The sequence below is a fragment of the Rhinolophus sinicus genome, linkage group LG01, assembly GCF_036562045.2.
Source record: "Rhinolophus sinicus isolate RSC01 linkage group LG01, ASM3656204v1, whole genome shotgun sequence".
Taxonomy (NCBI): domain Eukaryota; kingdom Metazoa; phylum Chordata; class Mammalia; order Chiroptera; family Rhinolophidae; genus Rhinolophus; species Rhinolophus sinicus.
In genome coordinates this window covers 111,659,089-111,685,791 of record NC_133751.1, presented here as the reverse complement: position 1 = coordinate 111,685,791, position 26,703 = coordinate 111,659,089, and the positions used below count along the sequence as shown (strand labels likewise).

The 26,703-nt window shown below is 38.4% G+C and overlaps 1 pseudogene; it reads right to left on the bottom strand.

Moving 5' to 3' along the window:
• The window catches only part of LOC109439107 (survival of motor neuron-related-splicing factor 30), a 33,637-nt pseudogene extending 7,541 nt beyond the window's left edge, over positions 1-26,096 (bottom strand).
• Positions 26,097-26,703: the final 607 nt, after the last annotated feature.

Genomic DNA, 26,703 nt, shown 5'->3' with positions numbered 1-26,703 from the left:
AGATACTACCCCTCTGACATCTTATATAGCTGTTACAATACCATTGAATATCTTCCCTATGTTGTACTCCGTATCCTGTGACTACATATATCTATATATTTAGTTATTGTTAACATTCAATATTATTCTACTTCAGTTCTTCAGGTGTACAGTGCATTGGTCAGGCATCTACACAGTCTAGGATGTGATCCTCCTGATAAGTCCAGTGCCCATCTGGCACCTCACATGATCTTTACAACATTGTTGATTATATACCACATACTGTATTAACTATCAACTTACATTTCTTAATACCTTCACCTTTTTCACCCTGACCCCAACCCCATTCCCATCTATCACCCTGATAGATCTAATACCTATCTGGAACCATACCTAGTTATTACAATACTGTTAACCGTATTCCTTATGCTATACCCTACATCCCCATGACTACTGTATAACAACTAATTTGTTTTTCTTAATCCCTTCCCCTTTAACCAGTTATTAACCCCCTCCCGTCTTAAAGAAGTCCCTCTAAGAGTCCTTGTAATACTGGTTTGGTGATGATGAACTCCTTCAGCTTTTTCTCGTCTGGGAAGCTCCTTATCTGTCCTTCAATTCTAAATGACAACTTTGCTGGGTAGAGCAATCTTGGTTGTATGTTGTTGCTTTTCATCACTTGGAATATTTTCTGCCACTCCCTTCTTGCCTGCAAAGTTTCTGTTGAGAAATCATCTGATAGGCTTATGGGGGCTCCCTTGTAGGTAACTAACTGCTTTTCTCTTGCTGCTTTTAAGTTTCTCTCTTTGTCTTTAACCTTTGTCATTTTCATTATGATGTAGCTTGCTGTTGGCCTCTTTGGGTTTATCTTGTTTGAGATTCTCTGTGCTTCCTGGGCTCATATGTCCATTTCCATCACCAGATCAGGGAAGTTTTCGATCATTATTTTTTCGAATAGGTTTTCAATTCCTTGCTCTCTCTCTTCTTCTGGTACCTCTATAATGCAAATGTTGGTATGCTTGATATTGTCCCAGAGGCCCCTTAAACTCTCCTCAATTGTCTGGATTCTTTTTTGGTTTTGCTGTTCTGGTTGGTTATATTCTGCTGCCTGATCTTCTACATTGCTGGTTGGATCCTCTGCTTCATCTACTCTACTGTTGATTTCCTGTAATATATTCTTCGTTTCCATTATTGTATCCTTTATTTCTGTCTGTTTCTTTTTCATGGTTTTCATCTCCATTTTTATGAGATCATTGAACATTCTTATAACCAGTGTTTGGAACGCTGCATCTGATAGATTCCTTATCTCTATTTCACTTAATTCTTTTTATGGAGCTTTGTTATGTTCTTTTATTTGTGACATGTTTCTTTGTTTCCCCATTTTGGCTGCCTCCCGGTGTTTGTTTCTATGTATTAGGTAGGGATGCTATGTCTTCCAGTCTTAGTAGAGTGGCATTATGTAGTAGGTGTGCTGTCAGTTTCAGTGGCACAGTCTTTCTGTTCACCTGAGCCACGTACTCCAAGAGCATCCTTTCTGTGGGTTGTGTGTGCCCTCCTCTTGTAGTTGAGCCTTGGTTGATAATTGCACATCAATGGGAGGGACTGACCCTTGGGCTCGCTGGTTGTGAGGACTGGCCTTGTCTACAGTGGAAGGGTTGTTGTGCAGGGGCTGATCCTACAGAGCAAGATCTGCCTCATAGGACTCTGGTGCCTGCCCAATACGCCCCTTGGGTGTATCATGGCTAGGTGATGCTCCAGCTTGTTCTGAAGCTGGCCAATGGGGGTGCCAGCCCCAGGAACACATTGGAGGAGATCCACTTTAGGTCTACTTCAGCCACATCCCGTGCCCCACCCAGGACCACCTAAAGGAGCCAGAAAGAAATCCGCAGATGTCTGCCACCTGTGCTGTGCTTAGAAGTGCCTTTGAGAGGCCAAGCCATGAAGCAAGCCTGGCTGCCACTAGTGCTGGCTTATAGCTGCACAGCCAGAGGTATAGGACAAGCTCAAGCCAGATGCTGCTTAGCTGGGTTCTGCAAACTTTGAGAGACTCCAGGAAAGTGCAGCTTGAGCCAAGGCTGGTGGTCTGCATGAGAAAGCCACTGAAAGCCGCCTGTGTGTGCCCAAATGTTGGGTTGGGCCAGGTCTCAAATCACTGGTGCAGGGCAAATAAACAGCAGAGACTCAGAAATAGTGGCCACCTGTGTTCGCGTGCTGGGAAGAGGGAGGGCTCAACAAAGAAAAAATGGCCTCTGCCAGCTCCTCCGTCGAGGAGAAAGCCACCTGTCCAGCCTCTGTCCCAAGCCAGACAACTCAGTTCCCCACCATATGTTCCTGCCACCTTTCTAGCTGCTGCCCCAGTGCTGGAGCTCAGAGCAAGTGATTCCACTGGTGGGTAAGTCCATGAGCGGTCCCTTTAAGAAGAGCACATGTGAATGCAACTGCACTCAGTCTTACTCAGTCACAATCTCCACTGTTTTTTACAACCAAAACTTATGGGGACTTTTCTCCCCGGCAGTGGAGCCCTGGGCTGGATTGAGGCTGGGATCTCTCATTCCTTTAGGAGATGGGGGAACCCCACAGCTGAAATAACCCTCCTGATTGTTAATGGTCACATGTGGGTGTGGGGCCAGCCCGTTCCATGTCTCTGACCTTCCTACCAGTCTGGAGATGGCTTCTTCTGTATGTCCTTAGTTGAAAGGCTTCAGTTCAGCTTGATTTTAGGCAATTCTCAATAATGATTGCTTTGCAGATTACTTGTAATTTTGATGTGGCTGTGGGAAAAGGTAAGCAGCATTTACCTACTGCATCATCTTGGTTGTCTCTTATTTTGTTCTTTAAATTCCACATGTAAGTGAGATCATATATGTCTTTCTCTGTCTGACATATTTCACTTAGCATGATATCCTCTACATCCATCCATGTAGTCACAAATGGTAACATTTCTTTTTTTTCTTTTTCTTTTTTCTTTTTTTTTTTTTTGTGTGGCTGACTAATATTACTTTGTGTGTATGTACCACATCATTTTTTTTTTTTTTTTAAGATTTTATTGGGGAAGAGGAACAGGACTTTATTGGACAACAGTGTGTACTTCCAGGCCTTTTTTCCCAGTCAAGTTGTTGTCCTTTCAGTCTTAGTTGTGAGGGGCACAGCTCAGCTCCAGGTCCAGTTGCCGTTGCTAGTTGCATGGGGCACAGCCCACCATCCCTTGCGGGAGTCAAACCGGTAACCTTATGGTTGAGAGGATGCATTCCAACCAACTGAGCCATTCAGGAGCTCAGCGGCAGCTCAGCTGAAGGTGCCGTGTTCAACCTTAGTTGCAGGGGGCGGAGCCCATCATCCCTTGCAGGACTCGAGGAGTTGAACCGGCAACCTTGTGGTTAAGAGCCCATTGGCCCATGTGGGAATTGAACCGGTAGCCTTCGAAGTTAGGAGCATAGAGCTCTAACCGCCTGAGCCACCGGGCTGGCCCCACATCTTTATTCAGTTGTCTATTGATGGGCACTTAAGTTGCTTCCATATCTTGGCTATCTTAAATAGTGCTGCAGTGAACATAGGGATGCATATAGCACTTCAAATTTATTTTGGATTTCTTCAGATAAATACCCATGAGTGGAATTGCTGGATCATAGTCTAGTTTTAATTTTTGAGGAAACTCCAAATCATTTTCCATTGTGGCTGCCCCAATTAACAATCTCACCAATAGTTTGCAAGGGTTTCCTTTTCTCTGCATCCTCAGTAAAACTTATCCTTTGTTGATTTATTGATGATAGTCATTCTGACAGGTGTGAGGTGGTATCTCATTGTGGTTTTGATTTGCTTTTCTCTGATGATTAGTGACACTTAGTGACATTTTCTCATATGAATATTGGCTATATGTATGTCCTTATTTTGGAAAAATGTCTATTCAGGTCCTCTGCCCATTTTTTAATTTTATTGTTTGTGTTTTTGGGGGTGTTGAGTTATATGATTTCAATATAAATTTTGGATATTAATCACTTATCAGATGTGTCATTCACCAATGTCTTCTCTCATTCTGTAGGTAGTCTTTTCATTTTGTTGATGGTTTTCTTTGCTGTGCAAAAACATTTTAGTTTGATGATGTGCCATTTGTTTATTTCTTCTTTTCTTCCCTTGCCTGAAAAGATAGATCAGCAAACACATTACAGAACAATGTCAAGAGATTTTACAGCTTATGTTTTCTTCAAGGAGTTTTACGGTTTCTGGTCTTATGTTTAAATCTTTAATCGATCAAAATGGCGGCATTAGGTGAGCCTTTGGAAACCTCCCTGGAATTTACAACAAATTGAACAACTATAACTCCACAAAGGACTCCCTGCACAGCAGACTGGCAGGACGAAGAGGCTCACTACTGAATTCACCTAAAGGGATGAAGCACCCTATGACCCAGAAAACTGTAAACTGAGGAGAAGCCCACCGTCCAGGAAATCCCCCCATTGTGAGAGAAGCTGGAATAGTGCAGAGCAAACACAACACTAGAGTGTGTGAGAGAGAAAAAACGCTGCAGTCAGAGAGAAAATAAAACATTCTACCAACAAGTACTGGAAAACAAAAGAAAGACCTCTTCCTATCAACCTGTTGCAGAACCCACTCCTGTAGATGTCTAGGAAGAGAAATAATAAGTCATTAATTGCCATGAATAACCAAGGCAACAGGACAGCTCAGAAATAAAGTGAAAAGTCTTAAAGATATGGAAATATGTGACTTAAATGACAGAGAATTCAAAATTGCAGTTCTGAAAAAACTCAATGAGATGCAAGAAAACACAGAAAGAAAGTGTAATGAACTCAGAAACACAATCAAACAACAACACAAACATTTTACTAAAGAGATTGAAATTTAAAAAAAAAGAACCAAATAGAATTTATGGAGATTAAGAACTCAGTAGAAGAAATGAAGAATGAAATAGCCAGCTTACGTAGTAGAGTTGACCAGATGGAGGAAAGAATCAGTGACATCAAAGATAGAAACCTGGAAATGACACAGATGGAAGAAGAAAGAGACTTGAGACTCAAAGGAAATCAAAGAACTCTACAAGAACTTTCTGATTCCATCAGAAAGAGCAATATAAGAATAACGGGCATACCTGAAGGAGAAGAGAGACGGGAACAGAGAGTATATTCAAACAAATAGTCAATGAGAACTTCCCAAACTTGTGGAAAGAACTAGATCCTTGAATCGAAGAAGCAAATACAACACCTAATTACCTCAACCCCAACAGGCCTTCTCCAAGGCACATTATATTGAAGCTGTCAAAAATCAACGACAAAGAAAGAATCCTCGAGGCAGCCAGGGAAAAGAAGACGGTAACCTACAAAGGAAAGTTCATTAGATTATCATCAGATTTCTCAGCAGAAACTCTACAAGCCAGGAAAGAATGGGACCAAATATTCAAACTATTGAAAGAGAAATTATGAGCCAAGAATAACATACCCAGCAAAGCTATCCTTTAGATATGAAGGAGGAATAAAGACCTTTCCAGACATACAGAAGCTGAGGGAATTTTGTAATACACGACCTGCACTACAAGAAATATTAAGGAGGCTATTCGACCAACATCAACAGGGACAATTTTTGGCAAACACATCATAAAAAGGGGGAGACTAAAGGCCTGAACTGGAATATGGGAATGGAGAAAGTAAGCATGCTGAAGAAAATGGAATACTCGAGACTTCCGGAAAAATGGCGGCGTGAGGTGAGCCTCTGTAAAGCTCCCCTGGAATTTACAAAGAATCGAACAACAAAAACTCCACAAAGGACTCCCTGCACAGCAGACAGGCAAGACGAAGAGGCCCACTACCGACTGAAATCACCTACAGGTGGGAGATTCGCGTGAATAGAGGGAGGAGGGAAGGTAGAAGTGCGCGGAGACGGAGCCACGCGGGCGCAGGACGCAGACCTAGCTCAGTGTGCCGAGCTCGCTGCTTCCCGGAACTACCGCAGCTGCGGGAGAGGGAAGAGCTCGGACTGCTAGGGCTCCGCCAGGGCTCCACGGGCTAAGGGGGCAGCATATAACACGGCTGAACCCAACGCTCACGGCAGAGACCTCGGAGAAAAGACTGAGGGAAGAAGACTGAAAACGGTGGTTTAAGCCCGCACTGCCGTGCAGAGAACGGAGCCTTAGGCACTGAGACTAGCCGCCCCCTCCCGCCCCTCCCAGAGCTCGCCCCGCCCCCACCTGCTCGGTGCTAGAAGCGAAACACTAGCAGTGTCAGATCAAAACAACAGAAAATTTGCTGTTTTGAGAACTGTGGACCGCAGACACAAACTCACAGCCCAAGTAGTTCCGGCAAAGGGGAGAGAGTTGTGGAAGCAGGACCGGCTGTGGTGGTGGTCGCCGCCATTGCTCTGGGCCACCTCTCACAACTCACCCCGCCCCTGACCACACCTATTTGGGCGGATCCCTGCAGGAGTAAACAGAACTGCTGAAATATACGGGCTCTGAATCAGGAGCTGGAAGAGCTTTGGAACATCAAAAGCTCTCCGCATACCCACCGGGACACTGCGCCCTGTGACCTAGACGAACTATTAACAGAGGAGAAGCCCGTCTCCCAGGTTACCCCCATTGTGTGAGAAGTTGGAATAGTGCAGAGAAAACATAGCACTACCGTGTGGGAGAAGAAAAATAAGTTGCAGTTGGAGAAATAATAAAACATTCTACCAACAAGTACTGGCAAACAAAAGAAAGACCGCTTTCTATCAACCTGTTGCAGAAGTCACTCCTGTAGATGTCTAGGAAGAGAAATAGTAAACCAGTAATCGCCATGAATAACCAAGGCAACAAGATAGCTCAGAAAGAAAGTGAAAAATCTCCAGAGAAGGCACTTAAAGATACAGAAATATGTGACTTAAATGACAGAGAATTCAAGATTGCAGTTCTGAAAAAACTCAACGAGATACAAGAAAACACAGATAGGCAGTTAAAGGAACTCAGAAACTCAATCAAAGAACAGCATGAGCATTTTACAAAAGAGATTGAAATCTTAAAAAAGAACCAAATAGAATTTCTGGAGATTAAGAACTCAATAGAAGAAATTAAGAATGAAATAACCAGCTTAGGTAGTAGAGTTGACCAGATGGAGCAAAGAATCAGTGACATCGAAGATAGAAACCTGGAAATGACACAGATAGAAGAAGAAAGAGACTTGAGACTTAAAAGAAATGAAAGAACTCTACAAGAACTTTCTGACTCCATCAGAAAGAGCAATATAAGAATACTGGGCATGCCAGAACGGGAAGAAAGGGAGAAGGGAACAGAGAATATATTCAAACAAATTGTCGATGAGAACTTCCCAAATTTGTGGACAGAACTGGACCCTCGAATCCAAGAAGCAAATAGAACACCTAGTTACCTCAATCCCAACAGGACTTCTCCAAGGCACATTGTATTGAAGCTGTCTAAAATCAACGACAAAGAAAGAATCCTCAAGGCAGACAGGGAAAAGAAGACGGTAACCTACAAAGAAAAGCCCATATGATTATCATCAGATTTTTCAGCAGAAACTCTATACAAGCCAAGAGGGAGTGGAACCAAATATTCAAACTATTGAGAGAAACCATGAGCCAAGAATAATATATCCAGCAAAGATATCCTTTAGATATGAAGGAGGAATAAAGACCTTTCCAGACATACAGAAGCTGAGGGAATTTTCTAATACACGACCTGCACTACAAGAAATACTAAAGGAGGCTATTCGACCACCATCAACAGGGACAATTTGTGGCAACCAAAACTCAAAAAGGGGGAGAGTAAAGGCCTGAACCGGAATATGGGAATGGAGAAAGTAAGCGTGCTGAAGAAAATGGAATACTCTAAATATCAAACTTTCTTTTACATAAACTTAAGGGTAACCACTCAAAAAAATCCAGAACTGAAATATATACTGAAATAAAAGAAGAAACAGAGGGAAACATCATAGAATACCACCACACAGAAATAATAGACAACAACAAAAAGGCAAAGAAACAATGGAGACACAGCCTTACCAGAAAACTAAAGATAGAATGACAGGAAATCCTCACATATCAATAATCTCCCTAAATGTAAATGGGCTGAACTCACCAATAAAAAGGCACAGAGTAGCAGATTGGATCAAAAAACTAAACCCAATCATATGCTATCTCCAAGAGACAAATCTGAGCTACAAGGACAAGCACAGACTCAAAATGAAAGGGTGGAAATTGACACTCCAAGCAAATGGTACCCAGAGAAAATCAGGTGTAGCCATAATGATATCAGATGAAACAGACTTCAAGGTGAAAAAGATAACAAGAGACAAAGATGGACATTTCATAATGGTGAAGGGGACTGTACAACAAGAAGACATAACAGTCATCAATATTTATGCCCCCAATCAGGGAGCACCAAAATACACCAAGCAACTACTAACAGAACTAAAGGGAGAAATTGACCAAAACACAGTTATACTAGGGGACTTAAATACATCATTGACAGCTAACTCATGCAACTCAACAACAAAAAAACAAACAACCCAATTGAAAAACGGGCAGAGGACCTGAAGAGACATTTCTCCAAAGAGGACATACAAATGGCAAATAGACATATGAAAAAATGCTCAACATCACTAATCATCAGAGAAATGCAAATCAAAACCACAATGAGATATCACCTCACCCCAGTCAGAATGGCTATCATCAACAAGACAAATAGTAACAAATGTTGGAGAGGCTGTGGAGAAAAAGGAACCCTCATACACTGTTGGTGGGAATGCAGACTGGTGCAGCCGTTATGGAAGGCAGTGTGGAGGTTCCTCAAAAAATTACGAATAGAATTGCCATATGACCCAGCAATCCCTCTCCTGGGTATCTACCCAAAAAATCTGAAAACATTTAGAGATAAGGACACATGTGCTCCAATGTTCATTGCAGCTTTGTTTACGGTGGCCAAGACATGGAAACAACCAAAATGTCCTTCGATAGATGAATGGATAAAGAAGTTGTGGTATATATACACAATGAATACTCTTCGGCGGTAAGAAAAGATGATATAGGAACATTTGTGACAACATGGATGGATCTTGAGAGAGTAATGCTGAGCGAAACAAGTTAGACAGAAAAAGCAGAGAACCATGTGATTTCACTGATATGTGGTATATAAACCAAAAACAACAAAAGAACAAGACAAACAAATGAGAAACAGAAACTCATAGACACAGACAATAGTTTAGTGGTTGCCAGAGGGTAAGGGGGGCGGGGGGTGGAGGGTGGGAGATGAGGGTAAGGGGGATCAAATATATGGTGATGGAAGGAGAACTGACTCTGGGTGATGAACATACAATGGGATTTATAAATGATGTAATACAGAATTGTACACCTGAAATCTATGTAATTTTACTAACAATTGTCACCCCAATAAATTTAATAAAATAAAATTAAAAAAAAAAGAAAAAAGAAAGAAAATGGAATACTCTAATTATCAAACCTTCTTTTACAAAAGCTTAAGGGTAACCACTCAAAAAAAATCCAGAACTCTAATATATACTGTAATAAAAGAAGAAAAAGAGGGAAACATCATAGAATACCACCACACAGAAATAATAGACAACAGCAAAAAGGCAAAGAAACAATGGAAACACAGTCTTACCAGAAAACTGAAGGTAGAATGATAGGAAATCCTCACATATCAATAATCACCCTAAAAGTAAATGAACTGAACTCACCAATAAAAAGGCACAGAGTAGCAGATTGGATCAAAAAACTAAACCCAACCATATGCTGTCTCCAAGAGACACATCTCAGCTACAAGGCAAGCATAGACTCAAAGTGAAAGGGTGGAAATTGACACTCCAAGCAAATGGTCTCCAGAGAAAATCAGGTGTAGCTATAATGATATCAGATGAAACAGACTTCAGGGTTAAAAAGGTAACAAGAGACAAAGATGGACGTTTCATAATGGTACGGGGAAGTATACAACAATAAGACATAACAGTCATAATATTTAAGCCCCCAATCAGGCAGCACCGAAATATACCAAGGAACTACTAACAGAACTAAAGGGAGAAATTGACCAAAACACAATTATACTGGAGGACCTAAATACATCATTGACAGCTATGGATAGATCATCCAAACAGAAAATAAATAATGAAATAGCAGCCCTAAATGACACATTATGTGAAATGGACATAATTGACATTTATAGAGCACTTCATCCTAAAACATCAGACTATATATTTTTTTCTAGTGTACATGGAACATTCTGAAGGATAGACTGTACATTGGGACATAAAACTACCTTCAGCAAATTTAAGAAGATTGAAATTATACCAAGCACATTCTCTGATCACAAGGCTTTGAAATTGGATGTCAACTGCAAAAAGAAAGCAGGAAAAACCACAAATACATGGAGATTAAACAACATACTTCTAAAGAACAACCGGGTCAAAGAAGAAATTAGAGATCAAAAGATACATAGAAACAAATGAGAATGAAAATATATCCTACCAAAATTTTTGGGATGCAGCGAAAACAGTTTCAAGAGTTAAATTTATATAATTACAGGCCTATCTCAAGAAACAAGAAAAATCCCAAATAAATAACCTCACGTTACATCTTAAAGAACTAGAAAAAGAACAAATGAAACCCAAGGTCAGCAGAAGAAAGGAAATAATAAAAATTAGAGCAGAACTAAATGAAATAGAGAACAAAGAGGCAATAAAAAAATTAATGTGACAAAGAGCTGGTTCTTTGAAAAGATTAACAAAATTGACAAACCCTTGGCTAGACTCACTAAGACAAAAAGAGAGGAGACACTAATAAACAAAACCAGAAATGAAAAAGGGAAAGTTATCACGGACACCACAGAAATACAAAGGATCATCCAAGAATACTATGAAGGACTATATGCCATCAAATTCAATAACCTAGAAGAAATGGACAAGTTCTTAGAAACATATAGCCTTCCTAGGCTGAACCATGAAGAAGTGGAAAATCTAAACAAACCGATCACCAGTAACAAAATTGAATCAGTCTTCCAAAACCTTCCCAAAAACAAAAGTCCAGGACCAGATGGCTTCATGAGTGATTTCTACCAAACCTTCAAAGACGATCTAATACCAATCCTGCTCAACCGCTTCCAAAAAGTTGAAGAAGAGACAGTACTCCCTATCTCATTTGATGAGGCCAACATTACCCTGATACCAAAACCTGGTAAGGACAACACAAAAAAAGAAAACTGCAGACCAGTATCTCTGATGAATACAGATGCAGAAATCCTAAACAAAATTCTAGCAAATCGAATGCAACAATGCATTAAAAAGATTACTCATCACGACCAAGTGGGGTTCATCCCCGGGGCACAAGGATGGTTCAACATCCGCAAATCCATCAATGTGATACATCACATAAACAAAATAAAGGCCAAAAATCATGTTTATATCAATTGATACAGAAGAAGCATTTGACAAGATACAACATCCATTTATGATTAAAACACTTAATAAAATAGGTATAGAAGGAAAATACCTTAACATAATAAAGGCCATATATGACAAACCCTCAGCTAATCTCATAATTAACGATGAAAAACTGAAGCCTTTTGCTGTATGTTCAGGAACACGACAGGGCTGTCCCCTGTCACCTCTGCTTTTCAACATAGTGTTGGAAGTCCTCGCCAGTTCAATCAAGCAAGAGAAAGACATAAAAGGCATCCAAATTGGGAATGAAGAAGTTAAACAGTCACTCTTTGCAGATGACCTGATGCTATATATAGAAAACCCTAAAGACTCCATCAAAAGGCTATTAGAAACAATCAACAAATACAGTAAATTTGCCAGTTACAAAATCAGTGTACAAAAGTCCATTGCATTCCTATACACTAACAATTAAATCTCAGAAAAAGAAAAAAAATTCCTTTTGCAATTGCAGCAAAAGAATAAAACACCTAGGAATAAGCTTAATCAAGGATGTGAAAGACCTATATGATCTAAAATATAAGACATTTTAAAAAGAGATTGAAGAAGACACAAAGAAATGGAAAGATATTCCGTGCTCATGGATTGGAAGAATCAGCATAGTTAAAATGGCCATTATTACCTAAAGCAATATACAGATTTAATGCAATCCCCATCAAAATCCCAATGGCATTTTTAAAGAAATAGAACAAAAAATCATCAGATTTGTTTGGAACCACAAAAGACCCCGAATAGCCAAAGCAATATTAAGAAAAGAGAACAATTCTGGAGGTATCACACTCCCTGACTTTAGCTTGTACTACAGGGCAACGATAATGAAAACAACATGATACTGGCAGAAAAACAGACACATTGACCAATGGAATAGAATTGAGAACACAGAAATAAAACCACATAAATGTGGAGAATTTTTGACAAAGAAGCAAAAAACATACAATGGAGAAAAGACCCCCTCTTCAATAAATCGTCCTGGCAGAATTGGAAGGCCATGTGCAAAAGAATGAAACTGGACTGCTGTCTGTCACCATGTACCAAAATTAATTCAAAATGGATCAGAGACTTAAGCATAAGACCTGAAACAATAAACTGCATAGAAGAAAACATAGGTACTAAACTTATAAACCTTGGGTTCAACAAGCATTTTATGAATTTGACTCCAAAGGCAATGGAAGTAAAAGCTAAAATAAATGAATGGGAGTATATCAAACGTAAAAGCTTCTGCTCAGCAAAAGAAACTATTGATAAAATAAAGAGGCAACCAACTGAATGGGAGAAGATTTTTGCAAACAGTGCCTCTGATAAGGGGCTAATATCCAAAATATACAAGGAACTCATGCAACTCAACAACAAAAAGCAAACAACCAAATTGAAAAATGGGCAGCGGACCGGAAGAGACATTTCTCCAAAGAGGACAATCAAATGGCAAGTAGACATGGAAAAATGCTCAACATCACTAATCATCAGAGAAATGCAAATAAAAACCACAATGAGATATCACCTCACCCCAGTCAGAATGGCTATCATCAACAAGACAAATAGTAACAAGTGTTAGAGAGGCTATGGACAAAAAGGAACCCTCATACACTGTTGGTGGGAATGCAGACTGGTTCAGCTGCTATGGAAGACAGTGTGGAGGTTCCTCAAAAAATTATGAATAGAATTACCGTATGACCCAGCAATCCCTCTCCTGGGTATCTACCCCAAAAATCTGAAAACATTTATACATAAAGACAAGTGTGCCCCAATGTTCATTGCAGCTTTATTTATGGTGGCCAAGACATGGAAACAACCAAAATGTCCTTCGATAGATGAATGAATAAAGAAATTGTGGTATATATACACAATGGAATACTATTCGGCGGTAAGAAAAGATGAAATAGGACCATTTGTGACAACATGGATGGATCTTGAGATTATAATGCTAAGCGAAATAAGTTAGACAGAAAAAGCAGAGAACCATATGATTTTACTGATGTGTGGTATATAAACCAAAAACAACAAAAGAACAAGACAAACAAATGAGAAACAAAAACTCATAGACTCAGACAATAGTTTAGTGGTTACCAGAGGGTAAAGGGGGAGGGGGCTGGTAGATGAGGGCAAAGCGGATCAAATATATGGTTATGGATGGAGAACTGACTCTACGTGGTGAATGCACAATAGGATTTATAGATATTGCAATACGGAATTGTACACCTGCAATCTATGTAGCTTTACTAACAATTGTCACCCCAATAAACTTTAATTTAAAAAAGTCTTAAAAAATGAAAAAAAATCTTTAATTCATTTTCAGTTTATTCTTTTACATGGTGTAAGAAAGTTGTCCAGTTTTACTTTTTTGCATGTATTTGTGAAATTTTTCCTAATATCATTTATTGAATAGGCTGAATAGACTGTCTTTCCTTCAATGTGTATTCTTCCTTCCTTTGTTGTAGATTAAATAACCTTATAGACATAGATTTATTTCTGGACTGTCTACTCTATTCCCTTGATCTATGTGTCTTTTTTTATGTCAATACTATTCTGTTTTGATTACTATAGCCTTGTAGTTTACTTTGATATGAGGTAGCATGATACCTTTAATTTTGTTGTTTCTGCTCAAGATTGCCATGGTTACTCGGGATCTTTATCGTTTCATATAAATTTTAAGATTTTGTTCTAGTGAACAAAATGCCATTGGTATTTTGATAGACATTGCATCAAATCTATTGATTGCTGGGGTAGTATGGACACTTTAAGGATGTTAATTCTTCCTACCCATGAGCATGGTATATTCTTCCATTTATTTGTACGTTCTCCAGTTTCTTTCTTCAGTGTCATATAGTTTTCCAAGTACAAGTCTTTTACCTCCTTGGTTAAATTTATTCCTAGGTATTTTATTTTTTTGATGCAATTGTAAATTGGATTGTTTTCTTTATTTCTCTTTCTGACAGTTCATTATTGATGTATAAAAATGCAACTGATTTCTGAATATAAATTTTGTGTGTTGCTATTTTAGTGAATTTATTTATTGGTTCTAATAGTTTTTTGTTAGAATATTTAGGTTTCTCTCTATACAGTATCATGTCATCTGCAAATAATGAGTTTTATTTCTTCATTTCCTATTTGGATACCTTTTATTTCTTTTCCTTATCTGATTGCTGTGGCTAGGACTGTGTTGAATGATAGTGGTGAAAATGGACATCCCTGTCTTTTTCCTGATCTTAAGGAGGATCCTTTTAGCTTTTCCCTGTTGACTATGATATCAGCTGTGGGTTTGTTGTATATGGCCTTTATTATGTTGAGATATGTTACCTGTATTGCCACTTTAATGAGAGTTTTTATCGTAAATGGATGCTAGATTTTGCCAAACACTTTTTCTACATCTATTAATATGATGATGCAAGTATGATTTTTATCTTTCCCTTTGTTTATGTGGTGTATCATTTTAATTGGTTTGCGGATATTGAACTAACCATGTATTTCAGGAATAAATCCTACTTGATCATGGTGTATGATCTTTTTAATATACTGCTGAATTTGGTTTGCTAATATTTTTAAAAATTTTTAAAATTAGTTTCAGGTGCACAAAACAATGTAATAGTTAGACATTTATCACTTATATCCCTCACAGAGTGACAACCCCCCTCCCCTATACCACCCTGAATGCACCCGATCTCTTCTGCTAATATTTTGTTGAGGATTTTTGTGTCTATGTTCATTAGGAATATCAACTTATCATTCTTTTTTTTTTCCTAATGTCTTTCTCTGGTTTTGGAATCAGGGTAATGATTCCAAAGGAGCTTGGGAGCCTTCTCTTCTCTTGAATTTTTTGGAATAGTTTAAGAAGACTATGTATGAGTTATTTTTTGAATGCTTGTTAAAATTCACCTGCAAAGTCATCTGGTCCAGGACTTTGGTTTGTTGGGAGCTCATTGATTACTGATTCAATTCCATTAATAGTAATTTGTCATTTCAGATTTTCTGTTTCTTCTTGATTCAGCCTTGTAAGATTATATGCTTCTAGGAATTTATCCATTTCTTCCAGATTGTCCAAATTGTTGGCATATAATTGCTCCTAGTATTTTCTTAAAATTTTTTTGTCTCTGGTGTCTATTGTCACTTTTCCTCTTTCATTTCTGATTTTCTTTATTTGGGTCCTTTCTCTTCTTTATTGATGAGTCTGGTTAAAAGTTTGACAATTTTGTTTATCTATTCAAAGAACGAGCGCTTAGCTTCATTGATCTTTTTTACTGTTTTGTTAACCTCTTTTAATTTTTCTGCAGCAATCTTTATTATTTCCTTGCTTCTACTCATTTTGGGCTTGGTTTTCTGTTCTTTTTCCAATTTCCGTTAGTGTAACATTTCATTGTTTATTTGAGGTTTTTCTTGTTTCTTGGGGTAGGCTTGTATTTCTGTGAATTTCCCTCTTAGGACTGCTTTCACTCTGTCCCATAGATTTTGGGCTGTGTTTTCATTTTCATTTGTCTCAAGGTATCTTGATTTTTTCCTTGATCTCATTTTTGACCCATTCATTATTTAATAGTGTGTTATTTAGCTTCCATGTGTTTGTGTGTTCTTCAGTCTTTCTTGTAATTGATTTCTAATTTCATACCATTGTGGTCAGAGAAGATGCTTGATATGATCTTAATCTTCTTAAATTTATTGAGATTTGCTTTGTGGCCTAACGTGTGGTTTATCTTGGAAAATGTCCCACGTGCATTTGAAAAGAATGCATATTTTGCTGCTTTGCTGTGGAATGTTCCAAAAATATCAGTTAGCTCCATCTAGTCTAGTGTGTCATTTAAGACCACTGTTTCTTTGTTGAATTTCTGTCTGGAAGATACATCCAGTGGTGTCAATGGGGTGTTAACATCCCCTACTATAATTACATTACTGTCAATCTTTCCCTTTACATCAGTTAATATTTGCTTTATACATTTAGGTGCTTCTATGTTGGGTGCATACATTTTTGCAAGGTTTATATCTTCTTGTTGGATTGATCCCTGTACATTATGTAATGTCCCTCTTTGTCTCTTATCATAGTCTGTTTTAAAGTCTATTTTGTGTGATATGAGTATTGCTACCCCAGATTTTTTTTCATTTCCATTTGCATAAAATATCTTTTCCATCCCTTTATATTCAATCTGTGTGTGTCTTTCGATCTGCAGTTGGATTTCTTATAGATAGCATATGTGTGGATCTTGTTTTCGTATCCATTCAACCACACTACATCTTTTGATTGGAGCATTAATCCATTTACAGCTAAGTGATTATTGATCGGTACATAGTTGTTGCCATTTTATTATTCATATTTTTATTTTCATTTATTTGTTTGTTTTCCCCTTTATTTTTCTTAAAGAAGTCCTTTTAACATTTCTTGGAATACTGGCTTGGTGGTAATGAATTCCTTTAGCTTTTTCTTGCCTGGGAAGCCTTTTATCTTGCTTTCAATTTTCTATGATAGCCTTGCTGGGTAGAGTAGTTTGGTTGTAAGCCCTTGTTTTTATCACTGTGAATATTTCCTGCCACTTCCTTCTGGCCTGCAAAGTTTCTGTTGAGAAATCAGCTGATAGTCTCATGGGAGCTCCCTTGTAAGTGACTAGTTGTCTTTCTCTTGCTGCTTTTAGGATTCTCTCTTGTCTTTAACCTTTGCCATTCTAATTATAATGTGTTTTGGTGTGGGCCTGTTTGGGACTCTGTACTTCCTGGGCTTGTATGTCTATTTCCTTTCACAGGTTAGGAAGATTTTCAGTCATTATTTCTTCAAATACATTCTTAAATTTTATTCTTTCTATTCTTCTAGTAGCTATATGATGCAAATGTTGTTACACTTGATGTTTTCCCAGAGTTCTCGTAAACTATCCTCATTTTAAAATTATTTTTGCTGTTCTGATTGGGTGTTTTCTCCTCCTTTTCTTTCAAATTGTTTATCCTCGGCTTCATTTAGTCTGCTGATGATTCCTTCTGATGCATCATTTATTTTGGTGATTGTATTATTAACCTATGAATGGTTCTTTTTTTGTGATTTCTATGTCCTTTTTTTATGCTTGCTAGCTCTTTGTTCAAGTTCTCACTAAGTTCCTTGAGCATCCTTATAACCATTGTTTTGAACTCTGTATCTAGTAGGTTGCTTGCCTCCATTTCATTTAGTTCTTTTTCTGGAGTTTTCTTCTGTTCTTTATTTGGGACATATTTGTTTGCTTCCTAATTTGGCTGTTTCCCTATGTTTGTTTATATGTAGTAGGTGGAGATGCTATGTCTCCCTGTCTTTGTAGAACAGCCTTATGTAGTAAGTGCCCTGTGGAGGCCAGTGGTGCAGTCTCCCCTTTCCCCTGTCCTGGGTTCTTCAGGAGTGTCCCTTGTGTGGGTTGTGTGTCATCCTGTTGTAGCTCCTCCTTGATTGCTATTGGTATGTCAGTTGGTGGGACTGACCCTCAGGCTGACTGGCTGTGGGGTTTGGCCTCATCCGCAGCTTACAGGCTGCTGTGTGGGGGCATTACCCCATGGAGTGGGAGTCACCCCAGCAGGCTCAGGTGCCTGCTAAGACTGCCCTTTTGGTGTGTTGCTCGTGGGGCTATTTGGGTGGTGCTCTGTAGTGGGCTGAAGCCAGGCTCCAGGTATGTTGGTTCTGGGGCCTCTTGGGAGTGGCTTGGTGTAGCCTCAAGTCAGCCACAGCCTGTAACTGGCCAGGGACTACCTGGTAGGAGCTACAAAGCAATCCTTGTTTGATCACTGCCTGTGCTAAACCCTGATGTGCCGCCACACTGCAAACTGGGGATGACTGCTTCCATTGTGGGGGTAGCTCTGCAAAAATCCCATGCTGCTGCCTGCCAGCTCCTATAAGGCTCAGCCACTGATAAAACCTCATATGGTACATGAGTTGAGTAAGGTAGGGTCTCAGGGAGACACCAGGGTGTGACAAGAGGTTTTTTTTTTTTACTAGGGTAATGTAGATTCTGTTTTGGTGGCAATGCTGAGTACAGAGATAATCAGCAAAAGTCTCAGAGCACACGGGGGCCGGCCACTACCCTCCTGGTGCCCACAGACCCCCGAGAGTTGTCCAAGGAGAGCAGCACCTGCCTGGCTCCTGGCCACAAGAGTGCCTCCATCATTGCATGAGATGTGTGGGACAGGGTCCCAGGGAGTCATCATGGTGGAGTGAGTGGAGTTCATCAAGCCCATTCAGATTCAAATTTGGCCATGTGAGGGTGGGCTCAACACAGGAAAGATGATGCCGCCTGCAGGTGCACATGAGGAGGATTCTATACAGGGAAAATGGCCACTATCTCTCCAGTACTCTCCTTGAAGCCACACAATTCAGTCTCTCCCTGCATGTCTCTGATAATTCCTGCATCACTGTCCCTTCACTGGATCCCAGGATGAGTGCCTGTGAGTCTGTATGTTGGACCTTTAGGAGATGTCTACATTTCCCACAGCCTCTGTTTCGCCAAGACGGTTGAAAGACCCACTGCTTTTCACAGCCAAATATTGTGGGGCCTCCTATTCCTGGCACTAGAACTCCAGGCTGGGGAACCCAGTGTGAGGCTGGGGTCCCTTGCTACTCTGGGAGTGACCTCTGAAACCGAAATATCTCTCCCGATTTTCAACCACCACATGCTGTGTGGGGCTGGCCTGTTTTCATCTTCACCCCTCCTATCAGTCTGGATGTGGCTTCTTTATATCCTTAGTTATAAGTCTTATATTTGGCTAGACTTTAGAGGTTCTGCAGGATGATTGTTCTATAATTTAGTTGTATTTTAATGTCACAGGAGGAGCAAGCATAGCACGTATCTACTCTGCCATCTTTGGGTTCCCCCAAAATGAATTCTCTGTCATTTAAATCACAGTCGTCTATGTCTCTATTATTTTCTGGAGATTTTTCATTTTATTTCTGAATTCTCTTATTACCTTAATTATTCATTATGGTGGATGAATTATTTTTCTCTGGATATTTGTGGGAATGAAAACTTTTAAAAAAGTATTTGACCCTTCAGTGTTTAACAAGTTTACATGCAGAGATCTTTCTTTGTTTTCCAGGAGATGGTGCCAAAGCACAAGTTTTTATTTTCTCTTATCTGCACTGCTGTGGCTTCTGGTATCTCTCTGGGGCCGTGAAAAATGCCTCATATTCCTCAAAGCTGTGGGAATCCCCTTTATAATTTGGTCTGAGGGCACGACTGCCATAGATTGAAAACGGTGTACTATGGGTCTCCTAGAGTCTGTGTTCCTGATGCTGCCTTCCTCTAGCCAGAAGCCGTGGCAGAACTGCTCTGTCTGAGTTGACCCAGCTGCCTTTACCAAGCTGTGCCGTAATGAGTCAGGGAGGGGCAGGAGCACAGAAAGTGGGTTTATACATCTGCAGTTCTGCTTTTCTCATGGGTTTAGCTGCAATGACCACTTAGGCTGCAAAGTGTTTTTCAGCCCTTTTGTGATCGATTTGTCAAGTGAGGATTTTACTTCTGGACTGGTCACAGGGGATGGAGTTGGTGGGTTCCTGCATCTACAGAACCCTTTGTCCAGTGCTGGTGGTCTGTGAAGCACTGTGATTTTTTGCACCACTTCTCTGCCACTCACTGTAGGCCCAGCCTCAATGTATGCCAGTCACCCAGTCCCAGTTGCTCTCTCTGCCCCTCTGTTTTGCCCAATTTGCACCCAAAATTTTCACTGCTATTATGTCTGTTGGGGCCACAGTGAGCACTGGACTTGCACATAGTTTCTGTCTCTGTCCTTACCCCATCCTGTCACTGCTGTTTGTTCAGATAAGCCCACCTTCAGATGCCTCAATGTGTGGATTTGTCACATGTTTTTGTATTAAGCAGGGAATTTTTTGTTGAATTATAGATTTCCTACTCTTCAAAGGGAGAATCTGGAGGCTTCTCATGAGACCATGATGCTGACCAATATTTTTCAATTTTAATGAAGCTAAATTTCTTTCTGTCTTTCTTTTTTTCGGTTACTTGTGTATTTATTGTAATATCTAAGAAACTGCTATATAAGACAAGATCATGAAGATTTATATGTGGTTTTAAGTGAACGGTTTTATAGTTTTAGCTTTTACCTCTAAGTCTTTGGTCCATCTTGCGTTAATTTTTGTTTGTTGTGTGAGTTTAGGGTTTAAGTTCATTTTTTAGCATGTGAATATTCAGTTATACTAGCACTATTTGATGAAAAGAGTATTCTATCCCTTTGAATAGTTTCGGCATGCTTGTTGATATCAATTGAGCATAGATGTATAGATTTATTTGTGGATCCTTAGCAACTTTATATTAATCGATATTTCCATCCTTTTGCCAGGACAATATTTTCTATATTATTGTAGCTTTATAGTAGGTTTTGAATAAGTCCTCCAACTTTGTTTTTCTTTCTCAAGATTGTTTTGGCTATTTCCTTGCTATTCCCTATCCATTTGGGTGTTCCCTTACAATTCTACATGTATTTTAGGGTCAGCTTGCCAATTTTTTATAAAAATGGTAGTTGAAATTTTGATAAGTGTTGTATCAAATCTCTAGATCAGTTTGAGGCTATTGTAATCTTAACATATTAAGTTTTCTAATGCATTACACAAGAAATGGTTGCATTTTTAAGATCTTGTTTAATTTACTTTAGCAATGACTTGCAGTTTTTGGTGTGCAAATCTTGCATTTCTTTTGTTTAATTGGTTCCTAATTGTGTTGTTCTTTTTTTAGCTATTGTATATGGACATATTTTTCTTAATTCAATTTATGGATTTTTCACTGTTGGTAAATGGAAATGCAAATGACTTTGTATATTGATCTTGTGTCCTGCAATCATGTTGAATTCACTCATTAGCTTTAATATTTTGGGCTGATTTTAAAGGATTTTCTCTAAAAATTCATGTCATTGCAAATACAAATGGCTTTGCTTTTTTTTTTCCTCCTTATATTCTGAATAACTTTTATTTTATTTTCTTGTCCAATATGCCTGGCTAGCTTATTTCCCACACAATGCTGAATAGAAGTGACCAGAGTGGACATCATTTACTTTTTCTTAAACTTAGGGGAAATTTTTCAGTCCCTCACCATTAAGTAGTATTAGCTGTGTTTTCTTCATAGATGCCCCTTTTCAGATTGAGAAACTTCCCTTGTACTTTCTTTTTTTTTTAAGTATTTTTATTATGAAAGGCTTCTGGGTTTTCTCAAATATTTTCTCTGTGTTTATTGAGATGAGCATTTCCCCCTTTATTAATGTGGTGTACAACATTGATTTTTTTGTATGTTAAGCAAACCTTATATTTTGGGGGTAAATCCCAATTGGTCAAGGTGCATCAACTTTTTTATATACTGCTAGATTCAGTTTAAGAATATTCTGTTAGGGATTTTTGCATATATATATATATATATATATATATATATATATATACACACACACACATATATATATACATATATTTTTTTAACATTTTATTGGGGAAGGGGAACAGGACTTTGTTGGGGAACAGTGTGTACTTCCAGGACTTTTTTTTTTTTTTTTCCAAGTCAAGTTGTTGTCCTTTCAGTCTTAGTTGTGGAGGGCACCACTCAGCTCCAGGTCCAGTTGCCGTTACTAGTTGGAAGGGGTGCAGCCCACCATCCCTTGCGGGAATCGAACCGGCAACCTTGTGGTTGAGAGGACATGCTCCAACCAACTGAGCTATCTGGGAGCTCAGCAGCAGCTCAGCTCAAGGTGCCGTGTTCAATCTTAGTTGCAGGGGGCTCTGCCCACCATCCCTTGCAGCACTTGAGGAATTGAACTGGCAATCTTGTGGTTGAGAGCCCAGTGGCCCATGTGGGAATCGAGCCGGCAGCCTTTGGAGTTAGGAGCACGAGCTCTAACCACCTGAGCCACCGGGCCAGTCCGTGCATCTATATTTATAAGGCTATTGGTCCTATAAATATAGTTGTATTTTCTAGTGGTATCTTTGGCTAATTAATACCATCATCATAAAATGCATTAGGAATTGTTTATTTCCCTTCTCTTTTTGGAAGAATTTATGAAGAGTTGGTGTTAATCCCTTTTTAAATGTTTGTTAGGATTCTCCAGTGAAGTTTTTCTTGTCCTGGGCTTTCCCTTGTGGAAAAACTTTTTGTTACTAATTTAATTTATGTATCTGTTATAAATCTATTTAGATTTTGTTATGTTTTCTTGAACCATATTTGGTATTATGTGTTTTTCTCAGAAGCTGTCTATTTCATCTCAGTTATCTAAGTTGTCATACAATTGTTCATAGTATTCCCTTGTAATTCTTATTTTTGTAAGATTGATAGGAATGATTTCTCTTTTATTTTTTATTTTAGTAATTTGATTCTTCTTTTCATTTTCTTTATTATTGTAAATAAAGGTTTATCAATTTTTTTATCTTTTAAAATATAGGTTTTTTTTGTTGTATTCAGTCTTTCTATTGTTTTCTATTTTTATTTTTTTTTGTATTTCTACTCTAATCTTTATTATTTCCTTTCCTTGCATTTGGGTTAGTTTGCTTTTCATTTTCTAGATCTTAAGGTGCAAGGTTAGGCTGTTGATTTGAGATATATTTTCATCCTCTTTCATTTCTGAAAAATATTTTTGAGGGCATAAAATTCAGAGTAGACAATAATTTGTGCTAGGAACTTGCAAAATGTTATGTCACTTTATTTTGGCCTCCATGGTTTCAGATAAGGAATCCCCTGCCATTCAAATTAGTGTTTCCTCATTACAGATCATTTAATCCTTGTTGCTCTCGTATTTCTTTACATTTTTCTTTAGTTCTCAAAATTTTAATTATGATATATGTCTTGACATAGATTTTTGTTATTGTTATCTGATTTGGGATCTGCTCAGGTAGGGTTGTGGTAAAGGTTTTAAGGGTTTTGCATATTTTAAAACTCCCACAGGCAAAAAAGGAGGGAGTCACTTGGGATTTCTGATCAGTTTTCCCAGATATGGTGAAGATTAGGAAGAAAGAGGGATGAGTCTTACAAGATGTTAAGAAGCAAACATCAAATATTTTATTCAGACTCTTTATTATAGTTAAGTTGTGTTTATAACTTTGAATGTGATCTGTGGTGCGTGTTCCATGTGTGCATGAGAAATGTGTGTTCTGCTATTGTTGAATGGAATAGTCGATACATTTTGATTATATCAAGCTGACTAATATCGTTGTTAAGGACAACTATATCCTCACTGATTTTCTGCCTGTTTGTGCTAAAATAAGGTTGTTGAAATCTCCAGCAATAATAGTGAATTTGCCTTTCTCCTTGCAGTTTTATCAGAGTTTGCCTCATACATTCTGATACTCTGTTTTTGTGTTTACATGGTAAGAATTAGTTGATCTTCCTGGATAATTGACCGCTTTATTATGTAATGCCCCACTTTACAGCTAATAATGTTTTTTGTTCTGCTTTATCTTAAATAACTTTATCTTTCTACTTTATCTTTCTTTCATTAGTGTTAGTGTGGCATGTATTTCTCCACTCCTTTACTTTTAACTTATCTATGTCTTTATATTCAAAGTCAACTTTTGTACACAATATATATTTGGTTTTTAAAATTTTCTCTGACTTTCAATTTTTATCTTTCAATTTGTATATTTAGACTATTCATATTTAAAGTAGTTATTGATGTAGTTGGACTAGTATCTACTATGTTTGTAACCACTTTCTCTTTGTTTTTCTTCTCTTTTTCTTCCTTCTCTAGTTTTAATCAAGTGTTTCATATGATTTTCTCTCTTCTCTTAACATATACATTATATCTCTTTTACAAATTATTATAGAGGTTGCCTTAGAATTTGTAATACATCTATTTAAAGGGAATCTAAGTCCACATTCTATAACATACTGTTTCATGGGTAGTATAGGTAATCTAAAAGCAGAGTATTTTCCATTCTTCCATCCTGTCCCTTACAACATTGCTATTATTCAACTCATGTATTTATATGTAATGTTTTGGGTTGAATTATGACCCCCCCGCAAAAGATATGTTGAAGTCCTAACCCCTAATACCTCACAAGGTGGCCTTATTTGTAAATAAAATTGTTGCAGATTTAATAAGATAACATGAGGCCATACTGGGTCATGGTGCTCTGAATCCAATATGACTGATGTCCACATAGAATATGGCCTTATGAACACAGAGACACACAGGGAGACGGTCATGTGATGATAGAGACAGAGATTGGAGTGAGGGAGCTGCCAGCAAAATAATGCCAAAGATTCTGGCAAATCACCTGAAGTGAAGAAGAGACATGCAAGTATTTCTCTATAAGGTTTATAGGAAACATAGCCTACTGGTATGTTGATTTTGGATTTCTAGACTCCAGAACTGTGAAAGAATAAAATGTAGTTGTTTTTAAGCCACAAAATTTGTGGCATTTTGTTACAGCATCACTAGGACACTAATACACAGGATAATTACATAATACATTGTTATTATTATTGTTTTGAAGAGACAGTTATCTCCTAAATTAATTAAATATAAGAAAAATAAAATATTATATTTTTTACCTTTCATTGTTTTCTCTCTGATGATTTTTCTTTTCTTATGTAGATCTGAGTTTATGACCAAGTAAATGTCCTTTTCTGAACTTCTGGATCTGTGCTTTGGTTCCAGCTATTGATTCAAAAAGTTTTGGGCCCTTTTTATATCAAATATTTCTTCTGCCTCATCCTCTCTTCTCTGGTATTCCACATATGAGTATATTTTATCTTTTGACATTGTCTCACAGTTCTTGTATACTCTATTATTTTTTTCTTTAAACTTCAGTTTGGGACTTTCCTATTGACATTTTAACATCTCTTTAAACTCACGGAATTTTTGGTTCCCTCTGCTTAGTCCATCCTATCAATGAGCACATCAATGGCATTATGTTTTCTTATTATTTTTTCTTACAATTCTATCTTTCTCCTTACATTTCCAATCTATTCTTTCATGTTATCTACTTTTTCCTTTACAGCCCTTAGCATATTAATCATAGTTCTTTTTAATTCCCTGTCTAATCATTCCAAAGTCTGTGACATATCTGAGTCTATTTCCGTTGCTTGAATTGTTTCTTCAGACTATTATTTTTAATGTTGAAAATTTAAATTCATTGTAATTCTTTGTTGAGAGGTAGACATGCCATGTAGGATAATAGAATTTGAGGTAAATAGGTCTTTAGTGTGAGGTTTTATGTGAATCTGAGTAGGAGTTGAGCTGTTCTCAATGTTTGTTGTAGTGGTAGGGCCAGGGGCTTTAAACTACTCTAGTGCCTTTGTTCTTATCTTTCCTGTTGTCTTTAGGTTTTCCTAAGAATGCTTTCTTACATATGATTTGAGCCTCTAGTTCATCTGTAAGCCACTGGTATTATGCTGGAACCTTACTAATGTAGTAGTAAAAATGGGAGTGTAAAAGTGTTCTATAATCTTATGATTACTCATAAATCTCAGTCTTCTAGTAGGCCTGTGTTCCTGGATTGACACCTACATAAGTGTTCCTTTATTTTATTTTTCTTTAGTTAGTTTATTTTTCTTTCTTCTTTAGGTTAGTCAGTGTCATGCAGGGACTCAGCTCCTGCTCCCGGCAGGTGAACGCAGTATATATTGAGGCTAAAAAGGAACACCAATGGAGCCATAGATAGGGAAGTCATACCACTGTATTCTCAATGGTGGCTGGTTGGGACACGAAAGCAAACATCCACCAGTACCCCAACAAGGGGTCTTCCTGAACCCCCATCTCCCTTGCAGCCGGGCGAGACACAGGAAATAGGGTCAACACGATCGGCAATCCACATCTTCTTGCTAGCCGCACTTGGTAGCCGCAATCCACAGTCTGCTTCTCTGCCAGCCAACCCACCAACCAACCCATGTAGCCATGACAGTTATATTAGTGGCTAATGACTAACTGGTTACAGCTGATGGCCAACTAGTCACAGCTGATGGACATCTAATACCAGCACCTTTCCACGTGAGGTCAAGAGCCTGGAAACTGCTCTCTGGGACTCTGTCCCCAGTCAGGAAGGTTAGAAGGGGCTCAGGTTGTATAAATACCCTTCTTCCTACAAGGAATCAGATTACTGTTAAGTCTTTCTCAGTAAAGAGTAGGGTTTTGTTCCTGGATATATATAAAAATGGTTGCTCTTCTCTTCCCATTGCCAGAGACACAAGTGGTTTCCCGACTCTTCACATTGATAACCTGATGGACTTCCTAGAGGTGAATCCTGTGAAAGTGTGGTCCCCTCCCTAGGACATTACACTCTAATGTTAGTCCACACTCAGCCGCCAGAAATTTGTCAAAATACATGGCGGTGGAAAGAAAACTGACTCTCGGTGGTGAACACATA